Raw genomic sequence first — 14,873 nt, 5'->3', positions numbered from 1 at the left:
TGCACATGGGCACATGGCCCCTGCATGTATCCTGCCCCCGGTGCATGCATGTGCGACCCCCCCAATACACCCCCTGCATCAGTGGTGGGTTTCAAATTTTTTTTGAACCTACTCTGTGGGTGTGGCCTCCTTTGTGGGAGTGGCTTGCTGGCCATGTGACCTGGTGTGAGAGTGGCTTGCTGGCCATGTGTTCCCTCTCTCTCTCTCTCTCTCTCTCTCTCTCTCTCTCTCTCTCTCTCTCTCTCTCTCGCTCTCGCTCTCTCTCTCTCTCTCTCCTTTTGTCTCTCTGTCCCTTTTTCCTTTTTTTCTTTCATCTCTCTCTCACTTTTTCTTTCTTTTTTCTTTTTTTCTTTTTTTCTTTATTTCTTTCTTCCTTTCTTTCTCTTTCTCTCTCTGTGTGAGTGTGTGTGTGTGTGTGTGTGTGTGTATGGTGTCAGTGGTGGGTTTAAAATTTTTTTGGAACCTCTTCTGTAGGTGTGGCCTGCTTTCTGGTGGAACCTCTTCTAACCAGTTCGGTAGATTTGACGAACCGGTTCTACCGAACTGGTGCGAACTGGTAGAAACTCACCTCTGCCCTGCATGATGCAGGGGGCAGGGCACATGTGGGGGGGAGCATTGCTTTGCCAAAAAGCCATGAGGTCACTGTTTCAACCTCTGTGTCAATATCTGCAGCTATTAAGTGAATCACATGGTCAGTATGTAAATTCTCTGGGCCCCCTTTGAGCCCCATGGGCCCTGGAACAATGTACTGGCCCCCTCTTCTCAGGCTTGGATCCCAGAACACTACAATCATTATAAATATGAACCAGTTGTCAAGCATCCAAATGTAAATCACCTGACCATGGCGATGCTACAATGGTCAGGACTGAAAAATGGTCATAAGTCCCTTTTCTCTGTGCCATTGTAACTTCAAATAGTCACTAAATGAACTGTTGTAAGTCAAGGACTACCTGTAGAACACAAGTATTTCAGTGAGCTAAAAAAAAGTTCTAGAAAAGAGTTTATTTGTTAAATCGATCCCTGGATGTCGTTGAAATGCAGTGACTTAGGGAGAACCTTTGTGACTAAGATTAATTGCAAGAAACCTGACATTTTCTTTTCTGGTATGAAAAACTGGCAAGATCTTTTAAAGCAGTTTTTTCTTTTGGAAAAATAAAAACACTGCTTTTCATAAGAATGCTTGTTTTTCAGGGCATTGTTCCTGTTTCTATTGCTACCTGTCAAATTTATTTGACAATATGTACAGGAAAGGGTGTGTTCATCGTACCAAACCAGCAGAAGGGTCCATCCTGTGCTGGAAAATTTGATTGAAACCCAAGTGATGGAATTTATCTAGTTGAAGCAGGATATCCAAATAGATCAAATGACAGACTTTATCTCTCTTTGGTGAAACATCTCGAGCATCTTTAGCTTTTTAAGAGTGATGCCTGGAACTGCCCTACAGTAGAGATCTCACCATGGCAACAGGCAGCTGCTCTGTTGAAAATCCCTGTGTGATGGTGGTGGGAGCAATCTGACGAGTGGGATGTGCTTGAGATTTCCCCTTCATTGTTTTGCTGGCATTAATATTCTCAATAGGATTAGCATCCCGAAGAGGCTAAAAAACTTTGTGGGAAAACATTTGTGGGCCACATCTTTCTTGCTCCTCTCCGTGCTTCCACTGGCCAAAAGAATGGCACAGGTGAATAAATCGTGACCCGTCAAAACCGCGGTCCACTAAAGCGCGCCCGATTAAAGCGCGTACCTGACGTCATCAGCAGCGCGACAAATAAAATTAAAAATAAATTAAATTAAAATTAAAATAAAATTAAAGCAAGCCGATTCACATAAAGGTAAGGGTTAGGTTTAGGGTTAGGGTTAGGTTAAGAGTTAGGGTTAGGTTTAGGGTTACGTTAAGCGTTAGGGTTAGGTTTAGGGTTAGGTTTAGGGTTAGGGTTAGGGTTAGATTAAGGGTTAGGGTTAGGTTTAGGGTTACGTAAGCGTTAGGGTTAGGTTTAGGGTTAGCGTTAGGTTTAGCGTTAGGTTAAGGGTTAGGTTTAGGGTTAAGTTTAGGGTTAGGTTAAGGGTTAGGCTTAGGGTTAGGGTTAGGTTTAGGGTTAGGTTTGGGGGGGTTAGGGTAAGGTTTTCGCGTTAATTTTAAATTTACCGCTCACAGCGTGCTGTTTTCGTCGTGCTGTGATGACGTCACGGACGCGCTTTTGTCGAGCGCACTTTAGTCTACCACGGTTTTGTGGTGCAACCGAATAAATAAATAAAGTAAAGGTAAATAAATAAAATAAAGGTAAATAAAGCACGGTGTGTGTGTGAGAGAGTTGTGAGAACACACAAGATACAAATGTGACCGACTAGTTTTTCCTCAGCCGCACTACTCTTTATTTAACAGGGTAGGTGGGTGAACAAAAAAGAAATGAAAGAAAACAAGTTAAAAACATGGGCGGGATATTAAGGCCTACATTAAGTGATCTTCTTGACAACTGACAAAGCATCAAGGAGATTTTCATGCCTACTTGCACACACAACCCCCAGAGAAACAAGTTTCTACTTGAGGCCACCTTGTGGGAAGAAAAGTTGTCTCGTCCCCGTTTTCTTACTCTCTCTCTCTTTTAATTACTCCCAGGATTTTGCTGATTTCATCCCATTTCATCCTATTCCCTGATTATCTCCTCTTGGCTTGGCTTGGTTTTCATGAACTGTTTGTTTAAACAGCATCTCTGGAATAATCCCTTTCATGCTTTTCTTAGATTGCAGATTTTTGAACCTGCTTCTGTCATGAAGAGAGGGAATGAGAATGCTGACGTGGCTAGCTTAACCAAGATGCTGAGTGGAAGTGCCTCAAAGCTTTCCTCTTTTTCATCCTGTCCCAAGGCCTGGATCTCTCACTGATTCAACTCTTCCCTGTCCTATTGATGATGGGAAGGGAAATGATCCATCAAAATCCCAGCCTCATGAAGTCATTTCGCCAATTTAGTAGGGGCTGGATTTGAAAAATACAAAAGCATCACCCGGGCATGCCTTTACCACCCACTGTGGCACCAGGAAATTTACAGAAAGGGTTGAGGTTAAGACCTCAAGAAGAAATCTAAGTTATGCTACCAATAGCTTAGTTTGTCTGTCTAGAGGGGGAAAAAATCTTGTTTCATAGGCATTGCCCCAGGGGTGGGTTTCAACCGGTTCGCGGTGGTCCCTGCGAACCGGTTGGTCGGCGAACCCGGAAGTAAGTAACTTCCGGGAACGGCGAAGGGCCGACCCGCCTGCCCTCGCTTCTTACCCGGTTTTGACGAGTTCTGCGCTTCCACGCATGCGCAGGACGCATACAGCGCCTGCGCGATCCTCCAGGAGCAGCTGGAGCCTCACACAGACGCTAGTACGCATGCGTGCACGAGGACGCCGCCGGCCCCGTTCCAACTGAACTGGTTGGAACACGGCGAGAAACCCACCCCTGCATTGCCCTTACTGTAGGGATCCTGTATTCAAAACTTTGCTATACTTGGAAAATTAGTGGCATTTAGAATATTAACGTGCTTACTGTATTGTAATATTAATTAATATTATTTTTAAAAAATCTTCATTCATTCTTAAAGAAGACTTTACTTCAGAGATGGTATTCTGCCAGTTCGCCCCGGTTCAGGCAAACAGGTAGCAGCGATGGCGGGAGGCTCCGCCTACCTGCCCAGGCATCATCACACACACACGTTCCCGGTTCCGAACCTGTAGCAAAGATAAGAGGATTTCATGCCTGCTTTACTTATATCCTAATGGCCTTAGCTACATTATAATTCTTTTAAAAATCAACTTATTTTCAATCCCTGGAAACAGGATATATGTTATATATTCCTAATAAAACTGCAAAAACAGAATAACTTATACTTGATAGTATAGCTTTTTACTGAATTACTACCTATGGAAATGCATAAGTAACGTTTGTATGTATATTAGTTTTTAATAGCTTGCTGTATAGAATAGGAAAAAATCAGAAAGACAATGGTGTTAGCATTTATAGTTCAGAAAATATGCAATCTATATTTATAGTGGTTAATAAGCAGAATATTTTTTCTTTTACAGATTTAATAATTAATACATTTCCAGTGTTGATTAAGAGAGACGGTTTGGTGTAGTGGTTAAAGCATCAGGCTAGAAACTGGAAGGCAGTAAATTCTAGTCCTGACTTAGGCAGGAAACCAACTTGGTGAATTTGAATCAGTCAATTTCTCGCAGCCCTAAGAAGGAGGCCACTTAACAATTTCGCCAAGAAAACTGCAGAGTCCAGGCAGTGTCTGAAAACAGACACAACTGAACAGAAGTGGGGGGGGGAGTTCCTAGGACCACATTTTCTATGTATAAGAAATGTGTTCATCAAATAAATTGGCTGTGTCAAATCCTATTGAAGTGAATAGCTGTTGTGACATCGCAAATTTAAAGTAATGGGATTTGGAGGGGAGATGAAAAACAGGCTGTATGAAAAACTATGTGCAACATACATCTCCAGCCAAATTTTATTTTACATGGCTTTGGGGGGAAAAGCAAGAATTTGTGTATTTTAAAAACACGGTTGTGAGATTCCACAGTATGTATTGAATGCTCTTCGGATAAAAAAAGGGAATAATTTTTCTTTCTTTAAAATATGATACTTGTAATACAATTTAAAGTCCTTACTAATTTTTGTGCATTTCAATGTATTTTATTAGTATTTGGTCACTTTTGTGCAGGTTTTACCAGATTTGTCTTGATCCATAGTCAAAATAATAAATAAACAGACTGATTGTTAAATATAGTTTAAGTGCTCAAAATAATGGCAACTACATTTCACATTGTAAATTACATTTTTGAAAGAAGAGAAATTACAGAGATGGAATAGAGTATTCATTATATATCTATAGACTTCATTCCTGCAGCAGACTAAAGTCACATTCACTCAGGGGTGGGTTTCAGGCGGTTCGCGGCGGTCCCCGCGAACCGGTTGGTCGGCGAACCCGGAAGTAAGTAACTTCCGGGAACGTCGAAGGATCCACCCGCCCGCCCGCGTTTCTTACCCGGTTTTGACGAGTTCTGCGCTTCCACACATGCACAGAACGCATACAGCACCTGCACGATCCTCCAGGAGCAGCTAGAGCATCGCACAGGCGCTAGTACGCATGCGTGCACTGCGCATGTGCACGAGGATGCCGCCGGCCCCGTTCCAACCAAACCGGGGCGAGAAACCCACCCCTGCATTCACTGTACTAACACCTTATAGCAGGACAGATAATTAAACTTTAATCAGTAGCCAGGAAACAACAGGTGCCAATTACTACCAAACTAAACAATTTATACTCCAAAATGAGCTACTATGCAGCATATTGCTTTATTCATCATTCTAGTTTCAAAAACTTCAGAAAATAAATTATTATGACCTCCTGGCTTACTCTCTAATTGACAACTCAGTGTCTAAAATTTTCCTCTAAAATATTGCCAAGGAAAAGTAGTCATACTTTTTTCCAAAGAAGCATATTTTGAGCATTTCCTGATGAATAGATTCAAATACTAGTTCAGCAAAAAATAATATTAATAATACTGAAGTCTGCCTAAGAAGTATTGTGTCATAAACATCTAGAAATATATTGTCTGAGAGAAGTCAGCAGTTTTAAATATCTCATCTTCTGCATCCATCTTTGAAAATTGTTTCCAGGTAACATCACTGAAAATCAATTTGTGTTGTCATGTATTTTTGTGTGAACCCTGAGTATGCTACTTCAGTAAAGTAGCCTACTCATTGTAAATAGTATGTGGCAGAACAAGATGCTTACCATTAGTGTGTTGTCTTCCATACTCTAATGAAACAAAGATTGTACAACTTCTTATTTAACACCCCAAACCACAATCAATAGAGTGAAAGGAAGAAAAGACTAGCCAGTATTGGATATATATAGTCTTTCCCAGTTCTCTTCCACTTTATAAACCAGTGGTGGGTTTCAAAAATTGTTCGAACCTACTCTGAGGGTGTGGCCTCTTTTGTGGGAGTGGCTTGCTGCCCATGTGACCGGATGGGGGTGGCTTGCCGCCCATGTGACCGGATATGAAGATGCCGACGACACTTGTCAGAGCCACCTTAAATTACCTCACACACAGCACTGGCATGCATAAGAATATGATGTAAACTTGTTTTTTAAAAGGCATCTTTGGTTTGCGTTAAAACAACTTCAACACACGCAATGTCCTGATTGCACCACAAACGCAGTAGTCATCCTTACCTTTCACAGAGGCACTGAGTTTTATAAACATGAGCATGATAGTGTAGAATAATCATATCCAAGGACCAGTGGTGGGTTTCAAAAAAATTTGGAACCTCTTCTGTAGGTGTGGCCTGCTTTCCGGGTCCACTGGTGGAACCTCTTCTAACCGGTTTGGTAGATTTGACGAACCGGTTCTACCGAATAGGTGCGAACTGGTAGGAACCCACCTCTGAACTTCCTATTTAACACCCCAAACCACAATCAATAGAGTGAAAGGAAGAAAAGACTAGCCAGTATTGGATATATAGTCTTTCCCAGTTCTCTTCCAATTTATAAACTCTCCATGGAAGGTGGCCAGCTAGTTAAAGTGAAAGAAGCACATTATTCAATTAATTATTTCTTTCTACCCTCCTGATGCATGAGTGCTAACTAGCTGTGGTATCTGTCACCACACCTGCTAGGATTGATTCTGCTCTCCTCCCTTCATTTGTTTTTCTTACATTCTAAAGGTCAAGGATCTAAAAGTCCTGGAATCTTTTAAACATGTTGAGTCTCAGCTTCTTCTTTTTTTTTTAAAAAAAAATTGCAATTATGAATACATTGGGGTTATTTCTACGGCAACAGTTGGTACATTCGCTTTAGTCCTATTAGTCCTGTTAGCGTACAGTGTTTGTTTTAATTGCTATGCTAATGACAATGTCATGCCATTCTTTTTCTAACATGGTCTACTTCATCTTCACAAGAACCCAGTAAGTTTGGGTTGACTGCCATAACTTTCTGAGGCTACAGAAATTAGAGAAGCTAAATTGCCTCTGAAAGTAGAAGGACGTCTGTATTAAAGCCGCTGCATTGATACCGATCTGTATAGAGAGTAAGAAAGATCCCCTTGATAGAAATATGCAAGAAGCATTGCGTAGACAAGAGGGGGCTACAACCCATTTAAGTCCTGAAAAATGAATTCATATTTAGGAGTGACTCAGACAGATTTCCTGATTCACTGGAGTACAAGAAGAAATGAGATGTATAGTACAATCTGACTTGCAATATTATAATCAATATCAATTAAAAATAATATAGTCATAATATCAATAATGGCCAGTGATTAGAATGCAGTACTATTAGCAAATAGGCTAATGGGGGTAATTCAGCAACTGATACATACCGATCAAACTGGTTTTATACAGGGCAGACAGATGAAGGACAATGTTAGATTAATTATCAACGCTTTAGAATACCTGGGAAAGAACAATCAAATCCCGGCCGCATTCATATTTTTGGATGCGGAGAAAGCCTTTGATCGAGTTAATTGGCAATTCCTGCTGAAGACATTGCAAAAAATGCAGATAGGAGATGGCTTTTTACGGTCAATTGGTGCAATATATCAGCAGCAAACAGCCCAGATCATTGTCAATGGAAATCTGACAGACTCGTTTCAAATTGAAAAAGGTACAAGACAGGGCTGTCCTCTGTCCCCATTATTGTTTATTATAACTTTGGAAATATTGTTGAATAAGATACGGGGCCTGGGCGGTCTAAAAGGGATTAAAATTAGACAGCAAGAATATAGAGTCCGTGCATTTGCGGATGATCTGGTTATAATATTGGAACAACCGCAGGAAACTAGTAGGGTATTATTGAATACGATCAATCAATATGGTCAAGTCTCAGGATTTAAAATAAATCTAGGAAAAACCAAAATAATAGCTATAAATATGACTACCAAACAGAAGGAAGAACTGGGGGCGATGTTAAGATGTGAGGTAGTTAAAAAAGTTAAATATCTTGGAGTTAATATTTTAATTTCAAATGGGAAATTATACAAGTATAATTATGAATCACTTTGGCATAGTACACAGTTGGAGTTGAAAAGGTGGGAAAAACTGCATTTGTCCTTGCTGGGTAGAATAGCGGCAGTAAAAATGAACATTTTACCAAAATTTTTATTTCTTTTTCAAATGTTACCAATACTTAAAAGAGATGCGAATCTTTTAGAATGGCAGAAGGGTATCAATAAATTTGTGTGGGCAGGAAAGAAGCCGAGGGTAAAGATGAAAATAATGCAAGATGCACGTGAAAGAGGAGGATTGAAATTACCTAACTTAAAATTATACTATGATGCAGTGGCATTATCTGCAATTAGTGATTGGATTCATCTAACTAATGACAGAATTTTGAATATCGAGGGATATGACTTGTTATATGGTTGGCATGCTTACCTGTTATTTAACAAAAAAACGGATAAGAAATTTAAAAATCACATCTTAAGAAATGCTTTATTGCGGGTTTGGAAAAAATATCAACATAAACTAAATGATAAAGTGCCCATGTGGGCAATTCCTAGACATGCAATTGAAAATATGAATGTAGAACAAAAACACGATAGAACCACCTATAGACAACTTCTTATCTCAGAAAGAGGGGTGATGGAACTAAAATCTTTAGAGGTACTTAAAGAAGAGAAGGTAGTTCAAACGTGGTTTCAGTATGGTCAACTACAAGCTAGGTGGAAAACAGATAAAAAAACTGGCTTTGTAAAAGTTGAGGATAATTTGTTTAAACAAATAAGAGATCAAAGCTCAATGCATATAAAGAGGATATATAATGTATTAGTACAGATGGACTCTGAAACGGAACTGATTAAGGATTGTATGATAAAATGGGCTCAGAATGTCGAGGAACCAATAATGCTTGAAACATGGGAAAGAATCTGGGTAAGAAATGTGAAATTTACACAAGCACAAAATTTGAGAGAAAATTTTTATAAGATGTTTTATAGATGGCACCTAGATCCTAAAAAGCTTGCCTCTATGTATCCAAATGTTCAACCTAAATGTTGGAGATGTGGTTCTTGTGATGCTACATATTTTCATATATGGTGGACATGTCGTAATGTTAAGGCATTCTGGATAAAAATATGGTGGATCCTGCAAAACATCTTTAAAAGAAGGATAAAATTTACCCCCCAGTTGTTTTTACTGGGTATATGTATTGATTTTACAGTAGCAGAGACTAATTTGATCCTGTATTTAATAACGGCAGCAAGACTCTTGGTGGCGCAGTATTGGAAGAAGAAAGATTTACCCACAATTCAAGAATGGACTTTGAAAGTTATGAACTTAGCCGAAATGGCCAAAATCTCAGCATATCTCAAAGAACATTCAAACGAGAGATACAAAAGAGACTGGAAAAAGTGGATTGATTACATAAAAAGTAAATATGGGACTAAGAAACTCCAGATAGCGTATGCTTAGTATCAGTAATAATTTAAATTGTTTAAAATTTGGGTAACAGTAAGAAGCTGAGTTCAATGTAGAGATATTTCAGACTGTGATTGTTCAAAAATTATACCACGTATGGTCTTTGGGAAGTCGGGGGGAGGGAAGGGAGGTGGGGATTTAGGGGGAGGGGGGAGGGGGGAAATACAATATGTGTTAAATTCCATGATTGTATTTGTATACTGTGGCTTTTCTATGTTAGTGCGAAAATAGAACAAACCGAATATACTGGAAGGTAATAGATACCGAAGGAAAGAGTCGAGTGAAAGAAGAAGGAGGGTGGAAAGGGTGAGAGAGAGGAGGAGGAGAAGGGAGGGAGGGAATGGAGACGGAGTGATAGGGTTAAGGTTAGAAAGAAGGGGAGGGGAAGTAGGCTTAGAGGGGTGTGTGAGAAGGAAGAATGAAAGTTGGAGGGGGTTGAAAGAGGGTGTATGGCAGGCTAAGGTGGTATACTGGGTTTGTATTGTAGAGGGCATTTTCTATATAAGTGAGGGCCGTGTTTATTATTCAATGTTATATGCCCTGATTAAGCACAGTGAATATGTGATTGTATAGAATGAAAACATAATAAAATATATATTAAAAAAAAAAAAGAATGCAGTACTGCAGGCTACTTCTGCTGACTGCCAGCTGCCTGCAATTTGGCAGTTTGAATCTCACCAGGCTCAAGGTTGACTCAGCCTTCCATCCTTCCAAGGTGGGTAAAATGAAGACTCGTTGTTGGGGGAAATATGGTGACTTTGTAAACTGCTTAGAGAGGGCTGTAAAGCACTGTGAAGAGGTACCGTATTTTTCAGACTATAAGACACACCTTTTCCCCTCAAAAAAGAGGCTGATAATCTGAGTGTGTCTTATACTCTGAATACAGCATTTTTTGCCTCCCAAAACTCCACGCCCTTCCCCAAAATGGCCGTGCATAGTCTTTAGGAACGTTGCAGAGTGCTCCTGGGGGCTGGGGAGAGCAGAAATGAGCAAAAAATTGGCTGTTTTTTGCTCAATTTTGCCCCCCTTCCCGCCCCCAGGAGCACTCTGCAAGCCTCCTAAAGGCTATTTATGCCCCCTTTTTTGGAAAAAAAATTGGCCTGTTTTTGCAAAAAATGGGCTGCTTTTGGGAGGTCTGCATAGTGCAAAAACTTTTGTTTTTTAATTTGCCTCTTCAAAACCTTGGTGCGTCTTATACTCCAGTGTGTCTTATACTCCGAAAAATACGGTATATAATTCTAAGTGCTATTGCTAACTGGCTTCCCATGAGCTTGATTTCTTGAACTGGTGTACCTAGTGAGAGCCTGTCTTCTTTTAGATGACATACAGAGCGCTGTGTAACTGTTAAACCTTTATAGCTTAGTCCAAGTTACCTCAGAGAATGTTTCCACTCTCTTTCATTGAGGTATTTATTTATAGTTGCTATCAGCTGATCTCATGACCAATGAGCAGACAAGACTTTTTTGTAGCTGTAGTTGAAAGGCCTAAATTCTTTGTTCACTTTTGAAGACACAATCCGTTTTGAAGATACAATCCCGTTCATAAATGTAAGCTGTCTAATTTTAATTTTAAAATTATTGTTTTAATTTGTTTATATCTTTTTTGATATGGATTTTACATTTCATTGCAAAACATTAAGCACTTGACAATATCATAATTTCAATAATTAAATAGCCACCTCAGACTAAGATATTTACATGATACAAAAAGTAAAGCTTCAATTTAAAGAAAGGAATGGCTTCATTTGTACAGTAATTCTTTCTTATATTATGAAAGCCTTATTGGGGAATTATATTCACAAGTACATATTTATTTGGCGGGGGGAGAAACTTGCTATGGATAGTTGATTTTAAGCAGAAGTGCTAACAGGTCAAGCTAACAACTTATCTGAACTTTGAAAAAAAGGAATAAATATGGAACTACATACAATGTAAATTTTCACCTTTTAAATTGATAATCTTGTTATGATGAATTAAAATAGTCAGCAACTTATATTGTATGAATCAATATGCAACATTCCTCCTAGAACCATTACATTATGTGGCACAGTCCGTTTAAAAACACGTAATAAAGTAAGCATAATATTCACATCAAACAGCATTAGCACATATATTTTAATTCTTGGACGATTGTAATATAATTGTAAAATGGAAACATTCAAAATTAAATGAATAATATACAAAGGAAATTAGATGGAAGACATGTTAATTTTACAATCCCTGTTGGCTGATCTTACAGAGCTGTATGATCACATCTGGTGAGACCTTCAAGAAAAATTAGATCTGTAACTCAGATATGGAGACTAGAAAAATCCAAAAAGTGTCAATGACAAACCACCATGTTACTGTTGCCAACAACCGTTCATGAACTTGTCTATGACATCATCAGGGGTTGAAAGCAACTTGAGGAAGTCTTTGTTTTGCTTCTCTGGTGCAGAACACACTGAGATTTAGCATTATATTTTGATTTATAATTTTTTTTGCGCAAGTTTGCCACGTAGATTACAACTACATACTGGCAAGATTAGAGATATCCACTATTATGCTTTCCCTCTAAATTTGTGGAGAATATAGGGATAAACTGGATGAAGATTTGTTAAGAGATTTGTTCTGTTTCTGAGAAAGCAGAAATTTTCAAAGAGTTTCTGAAAAATGGCAGCAATGGCAGGAATTGCCTTAAGGTGTCTTCTTTGAGGATGTAAGTGAAGTATGAAAACCAGGGAATTCAAAGACTTGCTTGAGACATTAGTATACAATGAAAGGCAGAAAATCTATCATCCCTTTTGGCCATTCTATTTGTGAAAAATTCTCTGAAATTCTTTTGTTATTCAAATAGTGTTGAAACAAATTCTCTATTCTAAAAAAAATGAAAGAAAAATATATAGAATTTTAACAAAGCACTCAAGAACACTAATGATTCAGGTATGACCAAGAGCTGAGCTAAGATTACTTGTAAAAGGCAGGATCTAGGAAATAGATTGGTAAAATATAATTTAAGAGTTGCATATTCTGCTGCTAATATACAGCTATTATTTTGGGCTAAGCATAAAAACAAATTAACAAAATAAAGCAATAAATAACAGAATCAAACACAAATTAAGAACAAAAGTAAAACATTTCTTTCTAGTGTTTAACCAAGGTGGCGCAGTGGTTAAATGCAGCACTGCAGGCTACTGCTAGATCAGCAGTTCAGCGGTTCAAATCTCACCGGCTCAGGGTTGACTCAGCCTTCCATCCTTCCGAGGTGGGTAAAATGAGGACCCAGATTGTTGGGGACAATATGCTGACTCTCTGTAAACCGCTTAGAGAGGGCTGAAAGCCCTATGAAGCGGTATATAAGTCTACTGCTATTGCTATTGCTATTGCTATTAACATCCTTTCAAGAGTTCAATGCCTGGGAGATTTGTTCAACAAAACACTTAACCGGATGTCCTCTGCATTAGTTACACCTATGCCAATAAGTCTTCTTGACATACTCTTACATCACTTGTGGGTTGATTTAATTGTAGTTGTGTTTAGAATCACTAGAAATCCAACAGAATCATGTTTGGAAATAGAGTTAGAGTGCATTAATCTGAGCATATTAATCTTGTTAAATAGCATTGTGGTGGGAAATTTGTTCGGTGATGATTGTTGTTATAAGTTCAGAAACATATATTCAGAATTCAAACTTGTCTATAATGCAGAAAAGCATTAGGAATTAATCATTTGTAAAGACTGTTTAAGCAGCTGGAATAAATGTGACTTGTCAGAGAATTTGGATAATCTAGTCTAGACAAGGCCAGTGCCTACACACACTTTCCAATTCTAGGCAAGGAAATAGTTGTCACTTAGAAATATTCCTTAGATACATATAGATGTTTTCATTCCAGATCCTCAATAAGAAAAGCTATCCTTTAATAATGTTAAAGACCCAATGAAAAAATTATGGGCTTCTCTGAATTTGAAGTCCAAACATTAATTTCCAACACATTTAAACATTTTATTTTCTATCACTTTAAAAAAAAAAAGCAAAATGAAAAGAAATTCAGACTTGCATTAGAAAAAAATATGAATAGTAAACAGAGATATCCCCTCATTAGGTTTTACATACGCAGACAGCCTGAGCTAAAGAACGGACTATAAAAAAGTAACCATCAAAGTCAAATTATCTTTGGGCTTATTTATTTTTTTTCTCACCATTTTTTAAAAATGAAATCATTCCCCCTGACAGGGTCAAATGGAAGAGTCTCCGGGAGAGCTTTAAGATACCACATTTATTATCTTAGGCTGTCAGACATATTCTTAGGGTCAGTACTGCTGAAAAGGAGACCCACTGGTTAGCTTTGTGGAATACTCTCTGGAAAAAGTTCAGTTCTTTAGCTGTACTTTATTTACAATAAGGTATCAGCTAAAATTAGGTATATCTGTGTATGCTTCTCTAAAGTTTTTATCTTTTTTAATGCCTGCCTTATGAGCCAATTGAAATACTATTATTCTTGGTGAAGACATAATGGATGGTTGATACTCAGCTGTAACTTTGATATTGGGTGAAGCTATCAGAGATTTTAACTTAGCTGGGTTTAACTGGATGAAAATATTACAGACTTTGGGGTCCTTATATAAACAGAGAGCAAACTCCACTCCTTTCTAGCACTGATGATGTTACTTAGTTTGGAAATGAAATGTATGCAAGAATTCAGAGAGCACCAAGAGTACTCATTTCAACCCGGAGCTACAAATATTCTGTTCTATCTATATTACAGACTTGAATAATAGGAAGTTTGATAATCTCAAAAAAGAATGCTTCTCCCTGATGATACGGTGTTTAGATTCAGTAAGTTTATATTACCAAAATAAATATACAGAATTAATATAGGGACATTATCTTTATTAAAATAGTTATTTTGACAATATTGGGAATATTTCTATGTTCTTACAGTTTAGCTAAAAGAATCATATGATAATGTCTCATTTAAATGATTTTAAAATATTGTAACATACTATATGCTTTCATGTGGTATTTTTACTAGAGCTAATTTTATGCAACTGATCCAATATTTAAAATTACAGTTTAAAAATTGGAATTGTTGATTTTTCAAGTTATAGTCAATATAGAAGTTGATTTGGAGCCCAGAGGAATAGGAAAGTAGGGTTTTAAAACAATACAAAATGAAGGAGAGTTTTCAATGGTTTTCACACTTAAAAAACACAGGTCTGCGACTAAAAAGCTGTTTGATTATTTTCATCTAATTTCCATATATTTTGGTGTGCTGAAAACAAATAAAATATTGAAAAAACTCCTAGACGTCATGATTTGCCACAACATGCAAAATTGTCTTCAAATTTATCATTTTTTAAAAAAAATTGGTATTTTTTTATATTATGGGTTTTTAACTAAATTTAAAGTCCAAATTAATTAATTCACA

Source organism: Thamnophis sirtalis, unplaced genomic scaffold (genome assembly GCF_051295495.1).
Source record: "Thamnophis sirtalis isolate CommonGarterSnake01/CBP01778 unplaced genomic scaffold, rThaSir2_p1.2 scaffold_11, whole genome shotgun sequence".
In the NCBI taxonomy this organism is placed as follows: Eukaryota; Metazoa; Chordata; class Lepidosauria; order Squamata; family Natricidae; genus Thamnophis; species Thamnophis sirtalis.
The sequence above is the reverse complement of the archived record's forward strand: the minus strand, read 5'-3'. Positions refer to the sequence as shown.